The sequence below is a fragment of the Cydia pomonella genome, chromosome 9, assembly GCF_033807575.1.
Source record: "Cydia pomonella isolate Wapato2018A chromosome 9, ilCydPomo1, whole genome shotgun sequence".
Lineage (NCBI taxonomy): Eukaryota > Metazoa > Arthropoda > Insecta > Lepidoptera > Tortricidae > Cydia > Cydia pomonella.
The window spans coordinates 2,972,987-2,991,063 of NC_084711.1; the positions used below are offsets into that span (position 1 = coordinate 2,972,987).

The window sequence follows — 18,077 nt, forward strand, 5'->3', positions numbered from 1 at the left end:
ACGTTGAATCGCGATGGATAACCTCTGCACCAAGAATGACCCGGAGAGGGGATCCAGACCTCTATTTTGTAACACGACTACTGACATGTAGGATCTTTCTCACAAGCGTGAATGTTCAATCATATTGCATTGAAATGGTATTGTAATGATTATTCTCGCTAAGAAATCTCTAGTCAATATATAATATGACTATAATTGCTTGGAAAACGATATCCGTCGCTCTTTTCTCCCTATCAATAACGGAGGATGTTGCGATCTCTCTTAACTACACATTTTAAGTAAATACACACGACTCGGCGAAAGGTGTCCGAAAGTCCGTGTAAATAGGGTTTAACATATACATTACGTATTTTTAATAAGAGTCATATTCGCATGGTAGATTACATTGTATAACATGCTCTGCTTATATCTTGTACCCTTCGTGCCCTATGTGACCAGTAACCGTATTCGGAATCATTATCAAAGACAAGTGAATAATTTCCCAAATAGAGATATCTCTTCTTCTCAGCATATTCGCGTCCCCTGCTGAACATATGCCTCTTCCATGGATTTCCATGTTGTTGTGTACGCGGCGGTTCTATTCCAGGTCGGCCCTGCCGTCTTTCTAATATCCGTCCGAACATATGGCTCGTGGGTTTCCGTCACCTCGGCTTCCCAATCGAGGTCTCCAGAACAGAGATACCAATTACTTTAGAGATATATCAGGCTCTTGAGCACGGTCGCAGGGGCCCATGACAGCCCGATATTTGGCCACTGGGCGAAATCTCACGCGCCACATGCCAACTACGACAAATAATTAGTTTAATATAATGTGATTGATAATTTTAATTTAATTTATTTGATAATTTTAATGTAATTTAATTGATAATTTTGATTTAATGTAATGAATAATGTTAATTTAATGTAAATATTTTGATTGTTTGTTGTTTTGTGTATTATGGATATTGTCCGAAATAAATGCTTTTTTTTTTATCTAGACAGCGATTCGCGATCAAAACAGCTTGTTGTTGACTGTACCTCATCTTTGAACTGTCAGACAGCTCACAAAAATAGTATTATAGCGGTGACCGGTCAAAGCATTATACAAAAGTGTGTAGCGCCTTATTTTTCTCTCGTTTCCGCATAAGATACTGCACACCCTTCACAGCCCGTGGGAGATGTAGCGCAAAGAACATTGCGCAATTTTGTTCGTAACAATTACGTAAAGGTACACGATGCATGTTTTTGCATTAAAACTCGTTCAATCTTTAGGGCAGATTAAATCATCAGTGTTAATTATGAAGTGGGAAATGTCGAGATAAGCAAATATACATTATATTTCAGATCGATCGTAATTTAAATAATTAAGGTTATTAATTATTTGCCTTTCCAACTTTTGAAGCCTGTCCCTTTACTTTAAGTTCACACGAATGGTAAATGATATGATTAATCAAGTAGGTAGATATTATGAATGAGGTACACTGCTCAGTTAAGCATTAAAACATCATTATCATTGCATAAAATATATAATATATGAAGTACATACTTTACAGGTAGAGCCGAAAACGCTTTGATTTAATGAAATACAAGGTGAGACATAATAAGAAATCACTTTCTCTGCCCCTGTAATTGATGGCGGTTCAATGTAAATCATTCATATTTGGATACATCATTGCCCAAAACACCAAGTAACGTAACTAATCTTGTAATCTTATATCAACGTTGTTAAGGCGCAGGGTAGGGCAAGGCATTCTCCATACAAACTTTGTGCAAGTTTTATTCGTTAGTTTTGGCACTATAGCATTTAATTTCATTTTTTGCTTGTGCATATTGGATATACGCAGAACTTGATGTGGAAATTTTCCTTTATTAAAAAAAAATAAAAATCCAAAAATACAATAAAAAATAATAATAAATCAAGCCCTAGCTAACAGAAAAATAAGTATTGTTACCGAAAATAATAACTGTAGCGCAAACACAAACGAAGAAAAACGCGCACAAAGTTTGTATGGAAAGAGCTTGTCCTACCCTTCGCCTTGAGTTATAATTTTAACTCCTAATGTCTTTAATGACACCTTTTTCCTAATGATTACGTCCTGTTATTCCTCCTTGATACCTACTCGTGATATCGACCTGTATATTAAATAATTAAGCCGTAGCAAAAATAACAATACACCTTTTCATGGGATTACACAATACACAATGAAAGATAAAACAATCGAAGCCTCTGAGGCAGCGAATGTTCCAAAACCTCGTACAAATCACGTTTCTATATAAGAAATAAATACATAACAGATATGCAGTTTAGTGTAAAGTTAAGAAATTGATTGATAAGTAAGACGCACAGAAATTAGAATCAAGATGAAGTTGGTCAACGGTTTCTTGAAAATAGGCTTACATTGATAGTGGTATAAATTGATAATGCACTATTTTACTTATCTACATATAGAATATTTCATTAGTAAGATTATACATTCGATTAGAATTAGATGATTTCACAGAACACGAGCATGGTGCAGTCGGAATCAATAGTAAGCGAACAGAACAAAGTGCCAGTATCTCACACAATCACTAAGGTTGTGGTGTTGAAAATTTGCAAAGTACATAATTTCCACATTGAAACATTTCGGAAAATCCTCCTATAATTAAAAAAAAATTGCCACTTTTCCTCGAAAGAGCTGGTAATTCCACTCAGACTTACGAGCTCTTTCGATCCAATTGGAATAAAAAAATGTTTCAGTTTTTTTTCCTATTGTGTTACCATTACCCCTTATACTATATGTACTTTGTATGGCGGTAATAAAAAGGAAAGTTTGAAAAATGTATGGAAATTTCGGGATATTTTTCTCCTATAAGGATGCAAAGGACTCGTGATCCTGACTTAGCAATAACACAAAGGTACTATAGCAAAAAAATTAAGCAAAAAAAAAGAAACGATTAATTAACCATACTTTGCATGGGGTCTTTCGACCCCCTACGCAGCTGCGCAGTGAACGTGTTAAAATTTCCTGAAATTTCCGAGAACTTGTCCAACTTTTTGGACTCTTTCCGCAACTTAACAGATACACATCTGAATCTGTCACCGTCTAATAGTTTCCAGAAGGTTGGTTTGGTTTATCTACATTTCGCGTTCTGAAGTATCTGCCCCACCCTAATTGTTTTACACAAATAGAAAGAACCTTATCTCTTTTATAAAGTTATCAGTGAGTAATTTTCTAAATTTAGTAACTTTTGAGGCGTCTCACCGGCCATTGTTGCAGATTCTAGTTCAGTGAATATTTATTTAATTTAATTAGTAGGTAAACTATTCATACAGCAAAACGTAAACAAACTTATCTTTCGTAACAAATGATTCAACTACTCATTAGTCAAACAATTATTCTATCTTAAGATAAAACAATTACTATTATGATATGATAATAAAAAATGTTAGTAAAGATAATGTGTAATGATAGTAAACAAATAATCAAGTAATGTTTAGAGGTTCAGTTTAATAAGAACCAGGCCATAACTCAGTAAAATGGGGGAAACCTAAGCTTGCTATAAAGATAATGATAAAGAGAAAAATACGTCGCAAATTGAGGCATGTCGGAGACTGAAACATAATATGTATATTCATATTTACAACGTTGTATAATTTGTATATTATACCAAATAAACTATATAAATGCCTCTTAAAAGTCTCAAAACTCTTTAGAATTGATGGTTGATTTTAATAATATGGAGTTTGTGTACAGTCAGCAGAAGTTACTAAGCGCTGCAACCGACAGAGTTATTCTATAGGTGATTCAACTGGAAATAACTTTATTCCTAAGAAAATAAAACCGTACATGGTTAGAACTTAGGACTTCTGCTGTGACTGGAGTTAACATTCATCTTTTTTTAATACCCATCACCGAAATGTTACTGGCAATAGTTTTATACTACCTTATTGCCCGTCAGATCAATGCTGAGAATTTAGGGTTTGCACGACAGATCTGAAATGTATGTGAAGAAGAAGGAAAAGTGGAAAACTCACTGTCTCGGGCGAGACTCGGTAGATCAATTGGTAGAGCGGCCGGCTGATATCCCGGAGTATCAAGTTCGAATCTCGCCCAAGACTGGGGGTTTTTTTTTTCGTTTATTTCTAAGCGTGGTATCATTTGCATTTGCAGACGTTTCTGCTGAATACAAAATTAATTCAGGCGCAATCTCGTTTGTAGTCATTTTAATTAATTACCAATTTTAAAGTAATATCAATGTGTGTGAACATGTCTGTCATCTTGTCATCAGTCATCAACGACAACTGGCTATTAAAACTCATAATAATAACGACGATATTCATAACGATGTCTTCATTCATGTTTTTACACGCGTTGCTTCACACCCGTGAGAATTTTTCAGTTAGGAACAAAACACTATTATTTTTTGTGAAATTAAACCGTAATTTTGCATGTCATTAATAATCGAATAGTTTATGTCGTAGTTTATAGAATACTTGACATATTTGTCCTTACTGAATCAATGAATGAATGAAAGCATTTATTTCGGACAAAATACATCCATATTATGTTAGTGTTACCTAATATTATACCACTAATATTAGTTGTGTTAGTAGAAAATATAATTACAATTAGACTGCACATGTAAAGACATCCAGTGAGTGAGGATAGGGCTGTCCATCCTCTCAGCGATCACCTTCAGGAGAGTGTTGGTGCTGCCCCGCACGCGCTGGCCCGGGGATGCCACCCGCTTGCGCAGCACGGCTTGGAAGCAGTCTATTCTCCACGCGGCGAACATACCTGACGCGCTGCAGCGCCAGGGCAGCCCCAACAATCTCCTGAAGGCGTTATTGTGCTGGACGCGCAGAGCACTGTAGGCTTTTTTGGTGTAGTCACTCCATTATTCTGCTTAAAGTAATAATCAAAATACCTAATAATTTTAATGCACGTGATAACCTAAATGTTTTTGGCGCCGTTCAGTCATCTTTTTAGTATAATTGCTTCAGTCCTGTGGGACTATTTTGCCAGTATCAAAGTATTAGGAGCTTTAAATACCACTAAAATTATACGGTTAGTAGTAGTACAAGTCGTTGACTCCAAAATGGTGGTTCAACGCGTTTCAAGAATAATTCTCCATTCACTGCACACTACCACATTAGTTTACTATACATAATCAATACGATATTACACTTTAAACAATATTAATGAGCAAAATTCAAAGGAATTAACCACGAGGCTAACTATCGAAATGGCGATGGCGCTCGAACTGGAAGTCCTTTTGATGCCGTTAGTGTTTGACTTTTCACTTTGACATTAAGGACGCTCGGATTTCAACTATTTTCAACTGCAGCTGCATTACCGATGCGCCCTGTTTGTTGGCGTCGATGTATCTGTTAATTTACTTGATTACATGAATAATAACAATCGCCGCCGCGTTACTGGCACGATTATGACACTCATTCCGTCGCTCATTTTTATTAAGGAATCTACTAGATACAGTGGCGATAACAACAACGCCGCAACAGTGATGCAGCTGCTTTTGAAATTTGAACTTCACCCTTAGTAGGTACAGTGATGAATGAAGTACGTACGAGTATGTAGTGTTTATGAAACTAGCCTGTTGACTGGTTTATAACCTTGCACTTCCACAAATCAATCGCGATAACACCTCATTAAAACTATTAGCTGGCATTTTTATCCGGAACATTTTAATTGCTAGTATTGCAATCACTTTTATTAACTATAGGGACTTGCTAACCTGCTAATTTGCTACGAGAACAAGCTCGGAGTTTCTACAGTTTAAATTAACTTAGATAAGTAACTAAAACTACACTACCTGTCAAAAGATTTAGTTCCATATGACTTAGGAAAAACTAAGACATGCGTGCAATCGATTTTAGGAAGGAACGTAGACGTTGGAATTTGTGTCATAATAATCTGTGTACCTATATATATTTCTAAAACATTACAAAACAACTTCAGCACTTAAATATCTTAAAGGCATAAAGGGCAAGAATCTCATGAAGGGCCAACTGGCGTTGTGGACGATTATGTAAAATTAAGAAGCTGACGTACCTAAGGATGGTATTCCACCTGCTGTCCAATTTCTTTGTCTAATGAGCATTGCGTCTCACTCTCATTAAGCAAAATGTAAGATGCAAATACACATTAGACCAAAAAATTGGACAGGTGGAATACCATCCTAAGTAGCTTTAGGCGGTCATTATGGCGCTATTGCAATTCTATTTCTACCACTCTAAGAAAAGTTTGGCCCCTTTCCGTTTACCGCATCTTTAAAAAGTTACCCACAAACCTACTTTATATTTCATTTACATGGAGTTATTTAAAATGGCCGATTTGCGACCTTTCGCGCGGAAAGCGGTGCGTACACAGACAATTACTGCGTGGTATGTGGCGCGGCTCGCCTTGCGCACGGCCAGGAATGCTGATGATACGGATACACCGGGAACATAGAATTGTCTGTGGCCGGGAACAAGATGGTTTGCCTACCTAGCTTGTAAAAGACGGTCAGGGCACTACTTACAATTGACAGAGTGTCTATTAACGTAACACTACTTTGTCGCACAAGAGAGCATTTTCTCGCTATGGGTGATGCGTGCGCTTTCAGTACCTAACCTAGATGACACAAATATGTCGGTGTCGGATATATTTTGCAAAATCTACAAAACGCAAACTGAAACAGTGGGTATTAAAAGCAACCTCTCATAATAAGGGCTATAACACTGCATCACTTTTTTACACTATTTTCCGACTATGACGACTATTTTCGATCAGTTAATGACCTAAGCTAATTAATATAACATATGTGACACACTGCAACGTTTTACAAGGATGATTCGCACGTAGTGGAATGTTTTCATGTTTGTTCAGTTGGAGTTTTCAGGTGTGTAATACTGCTCATATTTAGATTACCGACCTATAGCTTCTTTTTGAAAATGTACACCCTGGGATAAAACTGTACCTATTGCGTTCCTTTGGCATCATACTATGTTACCACTTTTGCTAAGCAATGCATTAATAAATTATGGTGGTACTTACCTATTAACTAGAAAAGTTACTTGTGGTGCGAAAGGGTTAAAAGGATTTTTTTAAATGTGGTACTAAGCAAACGAGCCGCCTGATGGGAGCTGTCACCGTCGCCCATGGACATAGGTCAGCAACATCAGAGGAGCCACTTAAGTTAAGCGTTGCCGTCCCTAAAGAACCCTGAATACCCGCTTCTTGTATACATATTAAAAAATAATGTCCATATAATGTAAATTCATAACATGTACAGGTTGATTCATAAAAGCTAACGGGAGATTTGTACTGAACTTAACAATATTCTCATATAATATGCGCGACAGCTTTTGTGAATCGACCCACGAAATATTTAATAATCCATCAACATTTGATACAAATTTATCGCAACTATTGTGAACCGACCTGTCACTGCTACCCTCTAAAACAATATTTACCAAATGTATGTGTTAACGGCTGATACGTTATCAAGTCATTATTAGAGCTGTCATTCGACAGGCTTTTAACTGGCGAAGTAATGAGAAAACGTGACAAAACCATGTGGTAATACCGGCATTCTTAACGAATTCATAAATATGAATTCTAACTGCCACATTAACGGTCCCAACAAAACTTACCACAAAAAGCTGAATCCTAGATCCATTGTCAGAGAATCCAAAACAAAACTAACCATCTCTCCCTCTATCGTTTGAAATAGAAAGAAGACAGTAACACAATCACCAACTGTCACTTCACTGTATTATTTAAAATTTAAATTTGGAACGCGTCGCGCGCGAGTGCGCAGGCGCGCTGTCAACGCAGGACTGGAGACAGGCTTCGAAGAGTTCGAAGGCTGTGTAGAGATGTGCTTTGCGTAACCGATACCGGCTCGATTATATCCAATGTAATTAAAATCGATAACGATTATAGAAGTTAATGCTCTTGTTTATAGCCGCGGGTAGCTGCGTGGTAACGAAATTGTATCAACTTAAATCAAAATCTTTTTGCGTATTCATTTGCGATTGATATTTGGCAAGTAGTTTTTCAGTGGAATATAGCCATAGAAAATAATATTGTCTTTTTTATGCTAGTATAACAGGTAAAACCTTGATTTTTTTTTCTATTTTTACTGACAAGACTTGTTAGCTAGACTTTATAATATAATACACGCAATCAAAGTCCAAAATTATACATTAAAAAAACAAACATTGCAACTTTATATGATACTCGTATTCTAATGCACCTATTACCTCAATGTTGCGTTAATTTGATCTAGAATTACTTAGTTGATTCTAATTACCGGTCGTAATTAAGATTAGATGCTTAAATTACAATTAACAAACAAAATTATACGCAATTTGTGACCGTATTCAATTTGATTAATACCAGATACGTTGAATAATGCAAAATAGATTTGATAATCTTTTTGGAAGTATATTATGATTCTCGGAATATTGAAGTTAAGAATATAGAGTTTTAAAAGTGTTTGATATATTAGATATACCTATGTTTATGAACTCTAATAATAAAAATAATACATGTATTGTATTTGGATTCCATTAGGCATAAATACAGTAGAGTTACACATGTAACGTGTTCTACCCATATTTTAGTTAAAACCTCACTCAATTCAACGACTAGTGCACATTAACCCCCTTATTCATAAACGTATACTAAAGTTACGATACTTACGATGCCGCTGATCATCGTAACTTTAGTACACATTTATGAATAAGGAGGTAAAAGTATAGCCCGCGTAGCCAACATGCCAATCGTTAACCTTCCGTAGCGAACGAAACGCCATTGTCACTGTCGCATATGGAAGAGTGATAGAGAGAGATGACTACGCTACGGAGCCTTAAGAGGAGAGGGAACGATCAATTCTCCATACACACGTAGTCCTCATTTTCCTTCCTGGATATTGACATTATGGAAAATATTTTTACAAATTTTTTGTATTTCAGTCATAGCTACCCGACCTTTCGATTTTTTTTAGTTTTTTTAATTATTATAAAAGTCAGGAGCGAAAAACGTACATTACTTTTTTAAATGCACCCAACTCATATAATATTGAAAAAATCAAACGGTCGGGCATAGATATGATTAAAACACATCAAATTGTGTAAAAATATTTTCAAAAATGTTAATATCCAGAGTATGTATGGAATGTAATTTGAATGGAAAGGCGGTTTCGGGGCGGTCGGTCGTCGCCTTTCGTCCGATTGGAAGATTTCCAAAATTGCAAAATTTCCATATTGGAAAATTTCGGAAACACATTTTTGTATGAGGATGATGATGAATATGAAAGTTTCCTTAATTTTCTATGAAATTCATCTGAAATTTCTGAGAAGTTTTCCAACTTCTTGAAACTTTCCGCAACTAGTTGATTCAAACAAGCATTGCTGTGACTTGCCCACATATACAGTAATGTCTTGTTTTCTTTTTAATTTAAATATGAAACAAACGGTCATACAAAAAATATTATTACACTTTCTTCTCTTAATCTAGACTATAGTTTCCATATTTGTTAAACATATCTTTATATAGAAGCACGAAAAGTACCTATCTTCGTTTATGTTTAGCTAAATAGTAAGAGGTTACACAGAATTTGAGAAATCAGATTTACAACTACTTACTAGTTCACTATGATCCATCACATTGCCGCCTGGAAGCAGGCAACGTCACCAACGACCTCACATCTGCAACACCTGTTGACGTGTTGACGCTGTTATCGCTTCACTAAACTGTACAATTAGGGTTATCAACTTAATTGTGGCATATTCGTACTCGTAGTATTTAGTTGTCAAGCAGTATTTACTCGTAGTATTTACTTGGAGATCATATTGTGTATAGTATTAGAAAACACAAACCCATATAAGACACGGTTCAAACGCTATTTAATTTTTATCTATTATCATCTCTATTGCCCTAGTCAGGTAATACATTAATATAATAAACTGCTCAGGACCGAACTGCCGGGCACATGCCATATTAGAGTATACTTAATTATTGTCAGTCTTGTGATCGAAACTTTTTCATAATTTGCACCTCAAATAGTATTTTTCACATAGAGGGTACATAAGCTGTCAGCCTACGCTGTCAGCTGTCATATCCGTATAATTTTTAAACTTCTTCTTCTTCTTTTAAAATATGGCTTCCATCAAAATTAAAACTGAAAGTGGAGGTAAGGAAATGAATCTCCATGTACCAAAAAGTGTCATCAAAAAACCTTAAATAAGTGGCGCTACAATACAAGTCTCGATCTGTCATTCGTTGAGATAAGACGCGTAAACAGCTGGGTAGATCACTGCCGCGCTAATGACTGTACAACCCTTCCGTCAAGTTTGAAAGATGGGTAGTGATGGTGAAAAGACGTTAGTGCTCAGTGAAGTGTTGTGCTACATAACGAATCGTATTAATGTGATCGACGAACCGACATTAATAAGAATATGTGCTACGAATTTCTCTGATAGTGAAATTGAGATGGCTAAGTCGAAGTTACGAGACCTGCTTGATATTCGGACAGCTTCCAGAAAGGGAGAGGGCAAAGCGTCAAAAAATATTCAAGATATTATAAAAGTATTGAAAGAGACTGATGATGACAAGTTGCCAATATTTGTCGCAAAAGATCTTCATCGAATTCCACCTATTACGTTTGACGACTTGGATGTCACAAGAATACTGAAGGAGTTAGCGACCTTAAGGTCCGAGTTGAACAGTGTAAGGTGCACAGGTATTACAAACAAGGAAGAAATAACAGAAGTAAAAAAGGAAATCGCAAAAGTTAAACTTATAATTACGACACCGATACCGCAACCTGTGTGTGAGAGTGTACGCGAACCGTTGCACAGTCAAAGTAACAAAAATGTAGTTGGGGGTAGCAAGTCTCCTAGTAGCAGTGGCGCGGTGAGTCAATGTCAACTGGTTGCAACACCTCAGCTTGGATTGGATAATGAACCGTGCGTTAATGACAATACGGTTGAATCTCTGAGTCATCTTAGCCAATGGGGCCCGCCAGCCTTGCCCTCTTTTGTAGAAAAAGATAACGAAAATTTACGAAATAAAAAGTCTTCGTTTCGTGATGTAGCTATAGCTAAGCCTAAGGTCAAGCAAGTAGATTCTGAAGGTTTCGAACTAGTAACGAAAGGTACAAAAAAGCCAAAACAATCCGTCAAAATGGTTAAAAATAGGTGGGGCAGCGGTGAAACCAGCGAAATGCTTCAAGCAGCGCCGAGTACAACTACACTGTACATCTCGCGTACGGAAAAAAACATTACGACGGAAAAAATTACAGAATACATCAATAGTAAAGGAGAAGCAGCTATAAAAGTTGAATACATCAAGCCATACCGGGAGACGACATTTAACACATTTTTAGTGACAATCGAAACTGACCGTTTGGAGACATTTTTAAGTAACGGCTTTTGGCCAAGAGGAATAGTGTACAGAAAATACATTTATAAAAGACCCAAACGTCACAATAACGCAGTAACAAACACATAGTCGTATATATAATAAATAATGGCCACTACAAAAACACGGCTCTTATCATTTAATTGTAAGGGCTTCAAACGTTCGCTACCTAATGTGCAGGAGTTAAGTAAAGAAAATGACATAATCGCGCTTCAAGAATTATGGATTCTGCCTGATGACCTTGATTTTTTGAGCCAGATTAACAAGGACTTTGGCTACCATGGAATATCAGCAATAGATACATCTGTCGGGCCGCTGAAGGGTAGGCCGTATGGAGGAGTTGCTGTATTGTGGAGAAAAAGTTTGTTTACTAAGGTTGTGATAATCGAAACCGGCTCAAAACGAATCGCTGCTATACGGGCGGAATTACCAGGAAATCGGAGTATTTTAATTATGTCGGTGTACATGCCAACCGATTGTGCGGATAACTTACCGTTATTTACAGAGTGCCTAGGCGTTATAAGTGCTATAATCGAAGACAATAATTGTGAGTGTGTGTTGGTACTTGGTGATTTTAATGCGGACGTGCGTGGTTCATTCGGTAAGGAACTGATAACCTACTGTAACGACCAGAAATGGATTTGTGCGGACATTGAACTGATTGGTGAGTCAAGTGACACATTTACTTTTAAAAGTGACGTGCAGGGCTCTAAAAGCTGGTTAGACCATGTTGTGGCCACGGAATCTGCATATAGGCTGTGTACTAATGCCAGGGTCCTATACGATGTTTATTGGTCTGACCATTATCCGTTACTTATTGAATGCGACTTAAATCTCATAGAAACAAAGACGAATCCTAGTAACAATATTGTAGTAAATAACATTTTATGGGGAAACCGATGTAATGAGCAAATAGAAAGGTATACCAAATTATGTACTAATTATTTAAGAAATGTTAACGTGCATATTGATAATTGTAGCGAAACATGCAATAACACGACGCATTCTTTAGTAATTGGTAAATTTTATCAGGAGATAATACGGTCCATTCAAACAGCTGCTAGGCAAACGTCTATCAGTAAGAAACGTAAACAAATCAATAAAATTACCGGTTGGAATTATCATGTGCTACCACTGTACAATAACGCACGCGAAGCGCATAAAGTATGGATATGGCACGGTTCGCCTTCTTCAGGTCCTATATTTGATGATATGTCCAATAAACGCAAATTATTTAAGAATAAATTAAGTTGGTGCCAACGGAACCAAGATATTATTAAAATGGATATTATAGCATCCCATAGGTCGGCAGGAAATTTCGTTCAGTTCTGGAAGGATACTAATAAACTAAGTTATAAACAAAGTAGACCATTATCAGTAAATGGAATTCAAAATGAAAAAGAAATAGCTAATTTGTTTATTAAGCAATTTAAAGTCGATAACTCACTTCTAAACTCATCGAATTCTCACTTGTTTGATAATACGCGGAACCGTGGTTGCCCGTCGACAGGTTCCGAGTTATTCATTACGCAAGATATGATATGGCAATGTGTTAGAAAAATGAAACGCGGAAAGTCGCCGGGCCACGACGGTCTAAGTATTGAACATATTTTGTATGGGGGCCTATTATTGCATGTAAAGATGGCGCAATTATTTAATTTGTGTTTAGCGCACGGCTACTTACCTGATGAATTTATGACTACGAATGTGGTTCCCATCGTTAAAAACAGGACTGGCGATCTTAGTGACCCGTCCAACTACCGACCTATCTCGTTAGCTACCGTGTTCTCCAAAGTTCTTGAACGATTAATTAACCCGATACTTGCCAAACACATACGTCTACACGACGCCCAGTTTGGGTTCCGTCCGGGTCTCTCAACAGATATGGCTATATTCTGTCTTAAAAACGTCGTAAACCGATATCTTAAGAAAAGGACGTCGGTTTACGGCTGTTTTCTGGATCTGAGCCGTGCTTTTGATACTATTGACTATAATTTATTATGGGATAAAGTATCAAAGGCGGGTGTACCGAGTAGAATAGCCGCTCTGTTGAGATACTGGTATGGGAACCAGATGAATAGCGTTAGATGGGGAAATGCCAATTCGGACCCGTATAAGTTGCAATGCGGAGTTAGACAGGGTGGACTGACATCGCCATTGCTGTTTAATCTTTACATAAACGACCTGATAGAGGAGCTCAGCAGCGCCGCCGTCGGGTGTCATGTCGCGGGCGTATGTGCCAATAACTTTAGCTACGCGGACGATATGGCGCTGCTGAGCCCTTCTATCACGGGCCTTAGGATGCTAGTGTCGATATGTGAGCATTATGCTGCAACACACGGACTAAAATACAATGTAAAAAAATCTGAAATAATTGTTTTTAAATATGATAAGGGCCCAGATTTCGTTCCACCTGTTAGGTTAAACGGGACAGAATTAAAATGTGTAAGTAGTTTTAAGTATCTAGGGCATGTTTTGACAGAGAGATTAAAGGACGATGACGATCTCGAAAGACAGCGGCGGGCCATAGCGATGAGAAGCAACATGCTGGCACGTCGGTTTGCTCACTGTTCCGACCAAGCCAAAATAACTTTGTTCAAGGCGTACTGTCAGGCGTTCTACACTAGCCAGCTGTGGTACCATTTCACGAAACGATCGTTCAATAGACTTCGAGTACAGTACAACAACGCGTTTCGTGCAATGTTACGGCTACCGTGGCGGTGTAGTGCGTCTGGTATGTTCGCCGAGAATGTGTTCGCAGAGTAGATGACTTTTACGCTATAATGCGTAAAAGGCACTGGTCGTTTGTCGGGAGAGTGAGCGAAACGGCGAACAGTATTGTTAAAGTAGTGTATACAACCTGCTACTGTATGAGCAAGGTTTCCCCGCTGCACCTATATCTATAGTCTTAATTTTAATTGTATATTTTAATTGTATATTTTATTTTATTGTATTGTTGCTTTATTGTAATTTAATGGGTTAATACCTGAATAAATAACATTTTTATTTTATTTTTTATTATTTATTAATACCTTCACTTGCGCACTTCACTCCGTCAATAACGCCTATTAGGTTCTTAGCTACTCTAGCGCGACTCTGGAGAGATTTGGAACTATTATTTATGGCTGACAGCTGAACACTTTTGTTCCACCATAAGAGATATCACCTTAATTCCACACTCCATAATTAAAACGCAAAAGTATTGAAATGACCGCTATCGCTGTCAATTACTCAAGCCGTTTCGGCTTTGTTAAAAAAAAAACACAGTACAACCTACCTAATAGTAAAATAAATGTTAAATTCCTGAATTTTGAATATGAGTAGATTTACCTATACAGTTCTAACAGGCATAAGATTTTATGTAAAATAAGCTCTCCTTCAGGCTCCGAGGTAAATGCATCAGTAAAAAATTTATTCAGATTTTCTCGAAGTTTCTCGTGCCATGACAGAAACTTTAACGCCATAATATAACTACAACATTACCTAAACATAAAAGGGTATTTACTATATGAAATAAATCTGTTGTTATGTGTTCCCGGTTTGTTTTGGTACAAAAACCTGCATGCACAACCCTACACAAGCCAACCAGAACTGCGCCACATGCCTTAACGAGGACATCTTTTGTTCATAACCCACGTCCAATGTAACTGGGACCGTAAGCTTTACACTCTGTGTCAAAGATATGTCTTCATTTTCACCTTATTAGAAAGGAGTAAGGTACAAAATTGTAAACATATCTTTGACATCGACTGTGCACATTCCAACGATAATCAGGTTCTTGTTAAATTGGAAAATGGTCGCTTAATTAGACGTTCCGTTATGCGAGAAAATTTAATTTGTTTCGTAACACATTTACTTTTGCTAAGATATTATGCGGAAGCATGTAGAATACATTGTTTGTTATTGACAAGGAAACTGACTTTTTTACCTCGATGTTTTATCATTGTTTATATTTTATTCTTGTGTCCTAATTTATACCTCCTATTTTCGATTTTACATAACATTACCTTCACCCCATAGAAAAGTAGTGTTCTTCTTCTTCTTAGTCGTATACTTTTGTCGGAGTAGTCATGATAATTGCGGTCGTAGTACGGCCTTTTTCATTGTTTTCCGCCACGCTTCTCTAGATATTTATTGCTTGCCGCACGCACAGATTTAAAGGTGACCCGGTGAGAGCTTTTACTTGGTCGGTTCATCACATTTAGGGCCGCAATATGGGTCTTGTGCCATCCACTCTGCCCTGAACAACCAGCCTCTCCATGGTGTCTTCCCTGCGCGTAACGTGACCGAAGTAGCTAAGGATGCGAGAGTGAACGATTGCCGAAAGGCTTTGTGTAACCTTAAGCTCCTGGAGAATTTATATATTAGAGCGACGCTGAGTCCACGATATCCGTAGCATCCTTCTCCACCTTCATTCTCGAAAGATCCAACCAGTAGATCCAAGATGGATCTAGTGAGAATTTTTTTATTCGTTAGATCCAACTTCCGGCCGATGGATCTAACGAGAACTTTTTTTAGTAATAGATCCAGTTTAAATGACAAATGGATCTAGTGGGACTTCTTTTTATCGCAAGATCCAATCTTGTATCAATCAAAAAATCTCTACCTTGTTAATTCTACTTGAATTAAACGATAGATCCAATATCCAGCACCACAAAAAATAGTGTTAGTTGATTGTTAACCATTAGAAAACTATTTTTCTTCTAATACCTACAATCAATAGTAGTGACTGCTATAATTATGTTGGCCACTCTTAACAATAAGACTTCTATTGCCTTGTTTTTTCCTAATTTGTTAAGAGTGACCAATTACTATGGAGGGGCTATTAGGAATAACCTAAACATTTCTGGGAATAGTAAAAACACATAAACTGACAAAAACGCCCACCTATTGACGTTGATGACTTGTACATACAGACAGATGTACTCATCAAGCAAAAATTTGACAAATGATGTATAATTTCGACTTTCATATTTTTCTCCGCATGATGTAACTCGTATTACATATTGCAAGCAATAAACAAATGCAATCAATTTCACGGACTTGTGCTCGAAATAAAGAACTTGCTTAGCAAGATTGTACACTGTAACAAAAAAAAAACAAATATATTGGAGATTGCTTTTGGAAACTCGAATGATATAGAGGTTGATTCATCAAGAACTAGAAAAAAGTATGAAATTTTGCTCTGTTATTGCACTTTTATTTAATTTCATCAGGAATGATCCTGAATCAAAAACTATAGGTACTTGGAGAAAATTACATAGAGATTCTAGAGGAGATATTTTAATCTAGGCAGTCATTGAAATAAAACAACATTTATTGATTTAAGTATAAAGAAAATTGAAAAACAGACACCATCACGTAACATCACTTCGCAGAGCTCAAACACTTAATGTTCAAGTGATGAAAGCGTCAACATGTCTATAGAATAATTAATCTATCAATAAAAATGATATAATCAACGCAACATCGACGTCTAATTGAAAACCCATAAACAAATTGACCTAACAGGTTACGTACCAGCATTCTAAGGCCCACCATACAAAAAAAAATCCATTTGAATTTGATATCAATATTGAAAGAAATATGGTTGAATTTCTTTTGTTTTGAAATCAAACAAGACAAAAGAAATGGAACTCTGTTCCAATCGAAAATAGTTTAAATTACATTGAAGTAATTAGTCCTACACGTAGGACCGTGGGCCTTGCGAGGTACACTGAAAATCGTAAACCTTATTCCAAAGGCATAAGATCCACAGATGGTCAGTTAAGAGCGTTGAGCGTACGACAATAGATAGTGTTGATTAAGACTCATGTCCTTTGAGTCCTCTGTTTTAAGACTCGACTCAGATTTTCCGACACTTGTCATTAAGTCGAAAGTGTCGAAACTTTGAGTTACTATCGAGACCCCGATTCTTTTGCAAAGAACTCTCAAGTTGTGTACAAAGTTTTCTAAAACGCATAGTCTCCACATGAAATTCATGGATTACGTACACGTCATTCAAAAACGCCTTTTTTTCTTAGTGTTTATTTAGATATAACCTAAAAAAAATTAGGCAAAATCTGAATGCTCGAGTCCTTCCAAGTTGTATATTATGACTTAATAACTCTCTCGAATCGGAATTTCAAATATTCAGAAATTTCGTAATCTTTCATCCACCGTAGTCTGATATATACGACATACAATATTCAGCTCATTTTGCCGCAGTGTGAAACATAAGACAAAACTTCGTGTAACGTCGTACGGGCGGCGGCGTCACGAGCATGCTCGATGAAAAATTCTAAGCGGTTAAAAGGATAAGCGCAGAGTCGCGTAAAAATGACTCAAGTTTTTCAAATTTACACTCAAAAGACTCGAGTTTCTTTCAACACTAGTAACAGGTGGCCCTTCGATAATCAAATCGATGGGCAATCGAATTTATTGAGACACCCACTCGACGGAGAAAGCGCAGAATACAAACAATGGTTGCGTCTAGTCGAGTGACAAATGGAATATAAATAGTGTTGAGACTTTCGCCATTTGAGGTATGAGGTGCGATTGCGATTTTTAGAGTTACTTAAACAAATAAAACCGTTGTTGTTTGTTTTGACAGACTTTTAAACAGGTCCTCGGAAAAATCAGACATAAATTACGTTAAAATATCATTAATAATCATTGAATTGGCTCATGGCGACCCGGTGGCGG

At 36.9% G+C, this 18,077-nt stretch overlaps 1 protein-coding gene across 5 annotated transcripts in view; it reads right to left on the bottom strand.

The window, feature by feature from the left end:
- The window catches only part of LOC133521122 (ephexin-1), a 166,016-nt gene that overhangs the window by 118,071 nt on the left and 29,868 nt on the right, over positions 1-18,077 (bottom strand). For 3 of the 5 annotated variants that reach the window (XM_061855892.1, XM_061855890.1, XM_061855891.1), the window contains exon 1: positions 7,619-7,765. The exons of 1 other annotated variant lie outside the window; for it this stretch is intronic. The gene's annotated coding sequence lies outside the window, so the exon portion shown is untranslated. Of the gene's footprint in view, positions 1-7,618; positions 7,766-18,077 lie in introns of those variants that run through there. One more of the 5 variants, XM_061855887.1, reaches the window with a different exon arrangement.